Source organism: Panthera pardus, unplaced genomic scaffold (genome assembly GCF_024362965.1).
Source record: "Panthera pardus isolate Hobbes unplaced genomic scaffold, ASM2436296v1 HiC_scaffold_1, whole genome shotgun sequence".
Taxonomy (NCBI): Eukaryota; Metazoa; Chordata; class Mammalia; order Carnivora; family Felidae; genus Panthera; species Panthera pardus.
In genome coordinates, this window is record NW_026526654.1 from 80,958,427 (window position 1) to 80,971,595 (window position 13,169).

The 13,169-nt window shown below is 50.4% G+C and overlaps 1 long non-coding RNA gene across 1 annotated transcript in view; it reads right to left on the minus strand.

The window, feature by feature from the left end:
• The window catches only part of LOC109266084 (uncharacterized), a 24,296-nt gene extending 11,164 nt beyond the window's left edge, over positions 1-13,132 (minus strand). The window contains exon 1 of the long non-coding RNA XR_008421339.1: positions 13,054-13,132. This is a non-coding gene — a long non-coding RNA (uncharacterized LOC109266084). The remainder of the gene's footprint in view (positions 1-13,053) is intronic.
• Positions 13,133-13,169: the final 37 nt, after the last annotated feature.

Genomic DNA, 13,169 nt, shown 5'->3' on the forward strand with positions numbered 1-13,169 from the left:
GACCTCACTCAGAATCCTTCAAATCTATCGTTTCAATCTCTGATTACATTACGGTTATTCCAGGCTTGGAGTAATGTTCAAATGTCCAAATCTGAGCAAATGTGCTAGTGTTTTTGTTTCATTTTCCATACAGCTTACAGTATACTTCTGTGGAGGGATGGCCTTGGTGAAGAAAGGAGAGTTTACTTCTTCTGGTTCTGTTCTCCAAAGGTTACAGGTGATGAGACGTATGTCTCTAGTCACCGTCAGGTTCTCCTCAGTATTTTCCCAAACATAAATCAATCATTTCAGTTGAATGATATACTTGACAGAGGCCGGTAGGGAAAGCTGAAGGTTAAGGAACATAAAGTTATAGTGTGAACCACTGCTAATTGAACAGCGTGTCAAGAAAATAAATTCTATTTGGTCAACGGGCAAGTAAGAGGTCGTTAATCAAAATTCCCTTTATATTCAACTCTCGAGCAAAACAGTTGTCATGTGCAGTTGATGAGTACACATGCTCACGAGTGGTTACCCGAGCACACTCCTTCAACCATCGCTTCAACAATGAAGACGTTAATGTCTTATAGTTGTTTTTAAGCATTTTCTAATGATTAATTTTAAACTAAAAATAAAATCCCTTGAATTAAAGATCTGATGAAGATCCAGCAACCAAACATCCATCCATCCATCCATCCACCCATCCATCATCTATCCATCACCCATCCAACCATTTAATATCTACTAAGGACTCAGAAATAAGAGCTCTATTCCTACCGTTTAGGAGTTCCCAGTGTAGTGAGAGAGACAGATTGTGGACAGAACTTTCTGTCTCGGAACTGTAGTCCCAACCACTGAAGTATGTATGGTCTGCTTTGGGATGCATGGTATGGGGAGGAAAGGCTTCCTGAGGACAAGAGGCTTAGTGAAGCCCGAGGGAGTCAGCTACACAGACTCATGGGACCATGAGAAAAGAGGATACTTGTTAAAAGCCCACCTGCTTTAGAATATGGGGGCCATTTCGGGGGGTGGGGTGGGGGTGAAAACACCGGGAAGAGATGAATCTGAAAAAATAAGCAAGGCCATACTGAAGAGCTCGGATTTTATCTGAAGGCTAAGGGAAGTCATTGAAGGCTTTTCTGCAGAATAGAGACATCACCAACTTGTCTCCTCTGCTTCCCCATGGTCTGAGTCACCATCATCACTAGAACATAGTGAACTATGAGCTAGAACATCACTTCGACGTAGAAGTCAGAGCATGTCTCCCACTGCTTAAAACCCCACCACAGCTCAATCCTGCTATGAGGCCCCATGTGACTTCTCTCCATTCTCACCTCATGCCTCCCAATCTCACTCTGCACATTGCTGCTAACTCCCTCACCTCCTTTGAGCAAATACCAACCTTCCAATGAGGACTATCCTGGCTACCCTACTTTAACCCCTACCCACACACACACTCTACCCTGTCGATACCCTGTGCCCTGCTCTGTTTTTACTCTATCCGCAGCACTTATCACCTTCAAAGATCTCATATAATTTATTATGTTTACTGTTTTTCTTCTCCCACTAGATTCTGACTAAATAAAGACCTCTTTGTTGGGTTCACCGTTGTGTCCCAGGCAACTAGGATAAAAGACTGGCACATAGTAGATGCTCAATAAATGCTCGTTGAATGTGTGGAAGAATAGATTTGATGTTTTACCAAAACAAAAAACAAACAAACAAAAAAAAAAAAAAAACCCAAACCCCCCAAACAAACAAATACTCAAGAAAAATTTGGAAAATTATCTGCAGGGATTTGATATTGGAGGCTGGGGAGGAATTTGTTGCTGTGATGGTAATGATAGGTGGGAGGCGGGAAGTGACTGAGGGGAGAGAAAGGAGGGCACAGGTTAGAATTACTAAAGAGAGAGAATTGGTCACTAAGGTGACCAATTATTTGGATGTGGGGCTGAGTGGCTGGGATGTCTGGCCTGGAGAGGGCACCTGGAGATAGTGGCCCCATTCCTGGAGGCAGTGGGAAGAGAAAAGAGACGCTAACTTTTGGTGAGCCATCCTTCAGTTCCCTGTGGGGCAGGTGAGTGGATACATACTCTCTCTACATATTATGGCGTACTTATGGGTTTTACGTTTTCTCTCCTCTGTGCACAGCCCCAATGCAAACACATACAATTTACCCTCAATTTTTAACAAAATCAAAATAACCGATTGTAATAACTTACTTCTCACCCTATAGCCAGTGGCCTTCCCCATGGTCTTACCTGAGGCTTTAAAGACAACCTCGGTATAAGGCACAATCAAGTATCTTTCCCGTTTCCCCAGTGTCCATTTTCACCCTGACATCCAGAGACTAAGTCTCGAGTTCCCTACACCCTCAGACGCCCTCTAACTTTCCTGGAAATGGTCATGCCCTTAGCCAGTTTATTTGAGACAGGAGCAAACTCACTGTAATCCAATCCTCAGGGAAACCATTAGATTGGGGGTTTTTTGGTTGTTGTTGTTGTTGTTGTTGTTGTTGTTGTTGTTTTTAATGGCTGGCAAGGCTCTGGCTTCTCTCCAGTTCCTCAAAGCAGTAACCTCGTCTCATGATAAAACTGTACCCACTTGCTAGAAACTCAACAACTTTGTTCTTCCCTTTCTTCATAGCTCCCAGATGGCCACCAGCTGGTCTGGGCTATTTCTTGCATTCGAATCCCTTTATCCGTCCTCCTGGTTTTCTTTGTGATCTTCGTGTCTTGCCCCTCCTCCTTCTAACAGCACCATATACTCTTATAACCCTCTTTGGAAGCACCAAGAGAATTTGAGGACTTTTTGGAACATTACCTCTTTTTTTTTTCTTTTGTATTGTAAGGAAAACCAGCCGCGGCGGGGCAGGGAACTGTCTCCTAGAGGAGATCAACAGCCTCCTGCATGAAAGGAGTCAGAGCAGACTTTATGTTCCTGACAAGGCTATAGGGAGACAAATGAACCCGGCATGTCCCAGAAACCACACCTCGGTCTTCCAGCTGTGCTCGGCCGGCACCCTTCATGGGCATGACGAGACGTCTGTTCCCCTCCCTGGCTTTCTCACCAGCCGGCCAGGGCGATGGAGAAATGTACCACGTGATCTCGTTTGATCGCTGTTCTGTTCCAACCCCCCCCCCCCAACCACGACCAGAGACTACTGCACCATATTCCCAGTTGTTTGCAATATAGACCTTTGATTTACACGGCTCTAGCTAGAAGACCGTCTGAAATAACAAACTGAAGAAGTGAAGCTAAGGTGTCTGTGTGTCTGTCTGCTGGGGTGGTGCTGCCTGTGCCGGGAGAGGGTGGATCTCTTTGCATGCTTGGCCTGTGTCCAGCTCCGTGCACGCACAAGGACCTGTGCAGGGCGACTGTGCGTGTGTGTGTACGTACAAGATCTGCGTGTGTGCACAGGATCCTTGCGTGTGACTGCACAGGGGATCGATGTGGGGCAACGACTGTGTGCCGTCCCTCTGGATCTGCAGATGCTGTTTGGGGGTGACCGGGCTGTGCCTGTGTGGGTGTCAGAGGGTAACGCGTGCTGTTTTGCAGGGCTATCTGCGAGTGTCTGTGCCGGGAGATTGTGGGGTGAAATTAGATGCATTTGGGCGAGTGTCGTCAAAGGAAACGTGTGGAAGATAGGTGGAGGGGTGTCTGCAAAAGCTTGGAGGGTATGTTTTGAGATGTTCGTGGAGGATGTCGGGGGTGTTAGTAAAAGCGTCGATGTGGTGGCAGTGGGGTGTGGGGGGGGGTTGTGGGGCGTGACCACAGAGCATCTATGCGGCGTCTATGGGGATGACTGTGGGTATGGAGGGTATTCCACTCGGGAGCACGTAGGGGCCTTTGTGGGTGAGCTTGCAAAGAGTCTACACCTGCTTTCGGGGATATTTGTGGGGGGGTTGCGGGCAAGTTTCTGGGGGGGGGTGTGGCTGGCTGTGGGGGTGCCCGCAGGCCTGTGCACCTTTCTCCATGAGTAGGTGTGTCTGTGGAGATGCAGTACACGAAGGAAAACGGCCTCAAAAACTTCCCACAGAAGCACAAACCGTTGCCTTGCCTTAGTGCCTTGTGGTCCCCAGAGTGTGACTGTGACAGGCCCAGTTTCCCGCAGCAGGCTGCTCTGTCCTTGGGGTCCCCCGGTCACCAGCGGTGATTTGCTCACCACTCTGCTGCACGCTGCCGGTCACTGAGGCCGCAAGCTGACTCGGGGGCCACCTCTCCTGCGAGGAGCAGGTGCGAGTTCCTGCTCTGTCCCGTGGGGTGGACACAGCCGTGCGGTCCTCACCCCGTTCCCCGGGGCACCCACCAACGCACCTGGGGCTGCCTCCGCCGGGGCAAGCACAACCTGTCATCTGGGGTACCGCCCGGAGAGACAGAAGAAGGGGCACGTCCGGCACTCGTCCCTCCAGCCAGCTCCCACACATGTCAAGGAGCACGGGCCGCTGGATTTCAATCCACTTTTCTCCAAGAGGGAATCACGGGTTCCGCCTAAAATGAGATGTCCTACAGAGATGGTGCTTTTCGCTTTATCCAGCCAGCTGCCAATTAACCGGCGCCACAACCGTTCGGAGGAATCCCGCGTCTCCTCGTCAAGAGGCCGTGGTTGGCAAAGGGGTATTTAGGTTTCGCGTGTGTAGGGTTGGTGTTCGGCCTTAGCAATCAAGTCCTTTCGGCATCTCCACGATGCGGCTTGTATCCGCTCCCCGGTTGACAGATGGGGAAAGCAGAGCGGAAGGCGGCCACACTCCTGCTTGAGCCCCTGCAGGGCCCGGATCCAGAGACGCCCCGTTAGCCTGGGACTCACCGGGCCCTCCTTCAGGGAGCCTGCCAAGGCGCTCCTGGGGTCACTCCAGCTATGGTGGCCAACGTTCCGGGAGGGAACTCGGAGGGCCCAAGCAAGAGCAAATGCCCGCAAGGAGGCAGGTGGACGGACGTATTTACCTAGAGGTCCTGAGCAGGACTCCTGTGCTTATCACGAGGGGCGTTAAATGCTCTTTAAGTAAAGCTGTCAGGTGCCACACGGGGTGATTCTGGCCGGCTCTATCTTTTGTCTAAAGAAAGGTATTTCCCTAACTTCAAAGCCAAAAGCTGGTGGTGTTCATTCCTGATGTACCGTTCCTAGTCACTTTATTTTTTTAATGTTTATGTATTTATTTATTTATGTTGAGAGAGAGAGAGAGAGCAGCAGCAGAGAGAGAGGGAGAGAGAAAAAACCCCAGGCAGGCTCCGCACTGTCAGCAAAGAGTCCAATGCGGGGCTGGAACTCCCAAAACTGTGAGATCGTGACCTGAGCCAAAATCAAGAGTCAGACACTGGACCGACTGAGCCACCCTGGTGCCCCCCACCCTCCCATTCACTTTAGATAAAACTTCTCCGGTTTCCAAGAAGCACCACAGGTGGCCACTCCTTCACCTCTTTACCCAGCTGACACACGAGGGCTTTGTCTGCCCCTTGGCAGGTGCTGAGACACAACCTGAGCCCCGTCCCCAGGACACCCTCCTGTGTTGCCTCTCGGTCACATGAGCCCGGTGAATGATCTTCCTTGTCCTCCTTCTGGATACACATGAATCACCTCATTCAGATCTCAAAGCCCCTCTGGGAGGGAAGTTGGGGGGGGGGTTAAGTATTGCTGTCTTCAGGTTATGAGTGAGGACATGGGAGCCGAGGTAAGCATCTGGCGACAGCCACACTGCAGGCAGCACACGGACAGAGCTGCGGGCCGGCATCGCCATGACCTCAGTCTCCTTCCCCAGCTACCGCCTCTAGGTGACAGGTGCTGTCCTCCCTAACAGCATCCATTCTACTGAAAGGTGAGGCATCGCTGTAAAGCCTCACCACCAGGTGGTGAGTGAGAAAGCCCCAGGGGCGGTGCAGACCATGAATATTACAGGAGGGCTGTGTGCGGCGATCAGGCAGACTGTGGAAGACACAGGGTGGGACCCAAACACTGGAGGTGGGAGAGGAATTTGACAAACCAGGACAGAGGGGAGGGCACATTCCAAATGTGCAGTTTGTAAGCCAAGATGCAGAGGAAAGCAGGGTTCTAAAGACAGCCCACCCTTGAGCCTGTGGGGACACGGATTCAGCAGGCCGGGCAGAGAGGAATGGAAAGAAGGGGCAGATGGGAGAGGGGAGAGGAAGAGGGAATTCCCCGGGAGGGACGGGGATGCCAAGCCACCAGATCATATGTCACGGATCCTATGTCACGGGAGACCTAGGATGTGTTGGGTTTGGGTGCTTTTTTTTTCAATATTTATGGTAAAGACTGGCTCGTCGTTCGCTGTAGGCACTTCCCTCCTGATGACTTGTTCACCTGTCCCAGCTGCCGCTGCAATTAAGCTGACTATGTGACCGACTACTGACTTCTGGAATATGGGCAGAAATGACCCATAACACTTCCAGGCGCGGTCCCCAAATCCTCCCGTGTGACCGTCCACTCAACTACCTTCCTTAATTTGCCGCTTGGACGCAGAGGTCTGGACATTGTATGTTTCGTTGACATGTTCAGACTGACTTTGTCTGTGATGAGTTTTGGTTTCCCTGCTCTCTGCCCTGAACCAGGCAGAACGGCGGGATATGCCCTCAGAAAACATTTCTCGAGTGAAGGAACAAACGTCCCAACTTTGGAGGTCCATAGTGGTATTGTAGCCACTCCAGGGGAGGGTTGGAATGGGAAAATGAGTCTGTCAGGGGGCAGGAGAGGAGAAGAAAAAGCTAGTTCAACCCCTAAGCTATCTTGAGAACATTATTATTTTACCCCACGGCAATCGTTACGTAAAGAGGCTACGTCCTTGCTTCAAAATGTATTACTCCCTTCTTTTGAAATTAGATTTAAAACTTCAATATTTACCTTCATAGTTCACCTACGGAAGCCAAAGACAGAATGTTCACACATCCCTGCAACACGGTTTTAAACAGAAAAGAAAAATAAATCCCCTTCAGAAAAGCCAACACATTCCATGTATTTCCCAGCCTCTAATAGCTTGTGCACTCTTGGCAGAAACAACAAGCAATGTTTTTTCCAGTTAAAAGGGAGCAGATAGTTTTCCAGGCCTTTCTGTTTCTCTCAGAGCAGATGGGCCTTTCTGTTTAGCAGGTGGAGCTGCCGCCACCTTGAATGGGACGTGAGCTCGGTCAGACCGCACTGTCCCCATGCCCGGACCTAGGTCACAGGGGGAGCTCCCTGTGGTGTGTGACTGCAAGCAGGGGACCCCGATTATTTCAGGACGTGTCTCATAGTGACCCGTACTTGGAACTGCGGTTGCTACAGCGGAAATCACCGGCACAATAGCAGGAGGGGACAGTAGTAGCGAAAGGTGCCCTCTGGGGTGTGAACTAAATGCTGCTAGTTTGTCGATGGGAGCTTGCTACAGTATTTTCCGGTACAGCGGGACTCAGGAAACCTCCAATAAGCAGCCAGTGCCACACTACCTGCTTCGCACGCGTTCTCTCATTACATCCTCACGACAATCCCGCGGGGTAGGCGCTTTGATTATTTCATTATATAGACCGAGGCAGAAAGAGGTTGAATGGCATACTTAGGGGACCAGAGGTCCTAGGTAGCATAGGCACTGGATTCGCTACATTTCGTGCGGCCTCCGAGCTCAGGAGACTCAGCAGTGGAACCAGCTACGGTCTTCATCGGGTTCGCAGTGTGTGGAGTGCGTGGTAGGGAATGTCATTTTTTGCTCAGCCTGGCTCCGAATCTCTAGAATTAATCTCTGGTCAACCGCTGTGCTGTTCTTTTAGCCTTTCTGTGACATCCACCCAAAATTCTGTGACGTGTGCCTTATGTAATATTTTTCCAGCGCAAAATCTATTAATGAGAATTACATCCGCGTCCTTGGGTTCTGTCACTTTCCATGCAATTACAGTACCGTTTAGAACCTCATCTTATTTCAAGAAGCCACCGTATGCTGTTCCCCTCTCTCCACATTTTGCCAGTTAATATGTCATTTGCTGTCTCCGCACCCCCCCTTAGAGCCCTGCAATCTGTCTCCCTGTCCCTCCGCTCACAGTTTTCTCACCACTGTTTCCGTTTCTAATAAATTAAATGGAATTTTCCCCGTCTCTCATCTTCCTCGATCTCCCTGGATGTTCAGCTGCTAATCAGCTCTTGCCTCTTGGACATTCCCCCTCCCTCGCCTCCTGCGGGTAACTTGTCCCTCTCAGCAGCTTCTTTGTACCTGCTGGGACCCCAAGCTCGCACCTTCACAATTGCACTGTGCTGAATACTCCTGTGTTTGTTTCTTTTTGTCCCCGCAAAGATCATTTATTATGCTATTTCGTTGGTCTTCCAATGGGCCTAGCTGAGGGCTGAGCAGATGATATTTAATTTAATTAACACTCCCTTATTCTGGCTTCTGGCTTCCAGACTTAATGATACCGTAACCCCAATTAAGTTAAGCAGTTGATGAAGCCAGTGGTCATATCAGGATTATTTGCCTGATAAATAACAGATCATAATCAGTACCAGGCCAAAGTGACCAGTGACATCCTACAATAAACTGCTTCACCTAAAAAAAGGTAAAAAAAGGGGTATCTTTTTTTTTTTTTTTTACCATTTCCTTTAGGAAAAAGAAGAAGGAAACCAAGGTAAAAACCCTGAGAGCTCGTGGCTGGTCTGCAGTCATTTTGCTTCTGAGTCTTATCAAATCATCTCAGAGGCTTTGTTGACATTATCTGCTAACGACTGTAATCCATCTTTCCAAATGGAGAGAGGCAACCGGGCTGCCATACGGCACCCTCAGTCCAGAGATCTGAGGTCTGAGGTCAGCCCCCGACTGTCGCCTAGAGCACCCACCACCCGGCCAGCTGCCCGCGCAGGGCCTCTGGACCCGTTTCTAAAGGGTAATATTTACAGTGTTGGAGAGCTGGGCGCTGCGGAGCTTAATGGGATTCTTAATAAAGGCAGCTTTCATTAAGAGAGGGAGCATAGACAAGGTGCCCTTGCTTTTGAGGAAAGGACGACCCAGCACAAGACGGATGCTCCTTCTCAGTTTGGAAATCATGTGGGTCAAGTGCCTTGTCATGCATTAACAGCCTTTTTAAGTTCCTGGCAGATTGAGAGGAACGGCTTAGATAAATGAAGGCAGAGGAATCACGCGATCTGTCTTGGTAGCATAAACGCTGAGACACAGCAGCTGCATTTAAACAGAGCAATTTGCTAAATGAGTGGTTGGCTACTTTCCAGATGGCCAATGTGACACAGGGCTTGGATGAATCCTTTATTCAATCATGCATCTGTCTAGACTGAAGCAGGAAAGGCCAGGTTATCGCCCCTGCACCAGCCGTCCGCAGCCGCAGCCCCGGCAGCTCAGAGCCCCCACAGAAACCCCGCTCGGCCTGGCTGGGGAGGCAGCTTGGCCGGAGACCAGCTGGGGAGGACGGGGCAGCCCGGCGTGCCGAAGCCTCAGGAAAAGCCAGCTTCTCGGCTGAAGGATGGCCTGCTCGGAACCTCACCTCGCCCGCCTGCCTACCGGGGACACGCAGCCAGGTGACCCTAATAGGACGAAGCGACAAAGCCTAGGAAGCAGAAATATTGGTCGCGTTCTGTGTGCGTTTCCTTTATGGGCACTTGAAAATCCTTTCACACGTGGTTCGTCTGGATTCTTCTGGTTCGGTTGTAAAATTCCCAAGGCCGCCGGAAGAATATTCTTAGCTTGGCCCCATGACCCCACTCTGCTTCCCTTTCTCTCTGCCTCTGACACTTAATTCAATCCTGACTCAAGCATTTCTTTAGAGACGATATCAGGGATATTGGCTGGGGAGGCCAAGGGGTAGACCAGATGACCACTCAGTCCTGGGGCCTCTGGGTCTATGACATGCGTTGACCGACTGATGTAAAGCAGGTCAGGTAAAATGGGGCCACTTGATGGGCAGTTTGCCCAACTTTAATAGGCAAGCATCGAACTTCATTGGGCTGTAATGGGGACCTACAGGAAGGCAGCTCCACTAACCTATTTCTCTCTGGTAAGTTATACCGCAAGCCTATTTAATTTTTATTATTGCATCGAAAGTTTCCACAGTGAGGGTTTCATTTCCCTGTGTTCTTTAGCAAGCTATTCGAGTTTCCTGGCTAGAATGTTCTGACCAGTTAGTCAACAAGCCTCCCCACCCCGCCTCCCCTCCGCCCCAAGCTGCTGGGCCTCCACCCTCGACAGCAGCTTCCTCTTACTTCTGACTCAGGAGGAAAAGTTTAACCTGGTGAATCACCAGCAGCGCTTTCTGTGACATTCTGAGGAAAACTACAGTTTGCCGAGGAAGCACTCCGAAACGCTTCACTTCCTGCTGTTTCTGAGCTACACGGGGTGGAAAAATTTGACTCCTGCCCTGTGCCCATCCACCAAAGCTTTCTCACCAACATTTTTCTCTCTTGGAAGTTTCCAATCATCAGGGCTGTGGTGACCCTACAGTCAGCCTGAAATAAATGAGTCAAGTGAACAAGGCTGTCCTACAGGAGGGTCTAGCGTTATCCCTCTGCCCATCTCACCCACATGCTACTTCTTTTGTAACCGTTTGAGCCCGGTTTCCTCATCTGTACCACAAAGTACAGCAAATGCTTTGTGGGACAATTTTTTTTTTCCATTCTCCAACCAACATCGCTCTAGATGCGTAAGTGAGAAGCTAATCCATACACAAGGATACACTTGGGCATGGTTGGCCTAGACTATACCCATGGAGGTCTTTATGGCCAGAGTCCGGGCTATGGAAAGGGAGTTATTCTAGTATCTCGAATATTCCAGTAGTAGGTATGCCAAAAGTTCAGAGCAATGAAGTCACTGAACTCAGAGATAATTACAAGGCTGTTCAAGTCCTTGCAATGAGGAAACAGCTCAGAAAGGGTATAAAAGTAGATTATTAATTTTAAGAAGCAGGTTTCTTAATTTGCTGCATGCAAATAACACTGATGAATGTTATCAAATGATCCTTAAGCCATAAGCCTGGGCCAGATGCAGCAATCGAAAGAAGTCCAAGGACAATCAAGAGAGACTTGGTAATATGACGTTAGCCAACCAAGCTCCCCTTGCCTTTGTCAGCAGATTGCAAATGTGGCTTCCCTTATGCTGAGTGTGACTGGGTCCTCAACGCTAGGTCCTCAATAGGTGACCTCCAGAGGACGGTTGGGTGAAAAGTCAGGCCCGTGCTTCTGCTTTATAATAACTGCCCTTCTCTCTCAGGTACAACTGATGGCTTTGCTGGATGACAGCACGAACTCTTTAATGCTACATTCACTGTAAGCCTTTTTTTTTTTTTAGCCTAAAGAAAATTTGATTTTTTTTTTTAAATAAACATCAAACGAAGACTCAAACATTTTTTGAAAACGTCGTGGCTTTTTAACATTCAAATATAGCTCCACGAAGAGTCCTCCACCACTGACATTTTATCTTATTAGAGTGCTGTTAATTAAGACCCTGAGCCACCAGCAGCAACAGCGACGAAATCAACAGACTCCGGCAAACTCTTCCTGCCATAAAATGCAACTCTGATTTGCAGAGAAGCTCAAAGGACCGCAGCGAATTGGCTCATTCGCATCTAGTCCACTAGGGGGCAGTGAATGATCGGGTTTCCCGCAGGCGGGCTGCGCCGCGGGTTGGTTGCTATATATACACCTGAAGTGTGGCAGGCCTTTTACACAAAGTGAGCAGCGCCGCGGCAGTGACAGGTGTAGGGAAGCAGCCAGCTATTGCTACCAGCACAGTCTGTCAGAAGGATGAAGTGAAATGAATCATTTGCATTTTTGCCAATGAACCTGCATTCTAATGAACAGGCAGTGTCGCCCGGATCGGCCCCGGCTTCGCCTTCCTGGCTTCTGCTGGACCGTCGCCACAGGCACCGGGCTGGACCGCACCCAGGACTGCAGCAAGGAGACAGGCAGAGCCACGGAGCCCGATTTCCCAGGCGCCTGGGGCTCGGGACCACAGGGGCACGACTGACCCCGCGGCCGGGGGTGGGGGTGGGGGTGGGGTGCTTCCCTCTTGCACTCCGTCCCGGTGTCCGCGTCCCTTTGAGGAATGTCAGGCCCGGGAGAGGCCGTGCAGCATAAACCCAGGGACACCATTCACCTCCTAGTCTGTGTGAATGGCGCCCCCTACAGTTGCGCGGCGCGCAGATCACTCCCCGCTCCCGCCACGTGGGGGCCTGTGGGCTGGAGGTCTCCGCACCAGGGCCCGTCTGCTCTCTCACCCGCTCCTCGTTTTTGAAAAAAACAGCATGAAAAGGCGTTAGGGGAAAGAGTAAGGCAACTCCTGGGCACAATGAGAAATTGGGAGCTCTGGGATTTTGGTGTCCGCGATGGTCCCATCTGCCTTCTTCCTCTCTCCGGCTTGCTCGGTTTCGGTTCAGGACCTAAAGCCCTGGTGTTGGTCCCCTGGCCCTTGCTAACACTTCTTCAGAAAGATCCTGGGATACGGGACCCTTCGACCTAGCTGTGTTTACAGCACTCTGCCTCCTCTCCCACGGGAATCTGCCTTTAAACCTTATCTTTGACTGTCAAACAAAACACACAGAAGGGCATCCTCCCTCCCGCCCCCGATTAGCAAGAGCCCCCGGTGCCCAACGGGAGGCAAACCCGATGTGCCCCTGTCCCCCTGCGCTCCGACAGCAATGCTTTCGGAGAGACTGCTCCATTCCAGGGCCGTTCCTTCACCCCATTACCTGGAGCATCCCTTCCGTTTTACACGAGAGGCAGTAAAGCATAGGGGTTAAACGCACAGACTTGGTTCACACCGAGTGGGTTCGAATCCCAGTCTGTCACCTCCCGGGAGCAGGTATGCGTGAAACATTCTCACAAACGGCAACCGTAGCATGAGCTGATCGGATCCGGTGGAAAGCCCTGAGGACAACCCCGGGCATGTAAGTGAGCACTTCGTGTATGTCACCTCTTAGGCTTTTATGTATTCGACCTACGGCTGGGTCTCCTCGTCTGTTTTCCTCTGCATTTTGTCTCAGCTTCCAGACAGAGATGCTCCCACCCTCCTTTCCCCCACCCCTCGCTTCTCCCCGAGAGAAAGGCAGACGGTTTTCTGGCCTCTAAGTGTCTCCTGCCCTCCTTCCACCCTCCACACCTACCTGATCGTCGCCGTAGAGAATCGACTTGTCAGAGTCCTCGTAACTGAAGCAGAGAACGTAAAGAGAAAACATCTTCAGACACCAAGAACAACAAGCTCGGGGATGGGGGGGGGGGG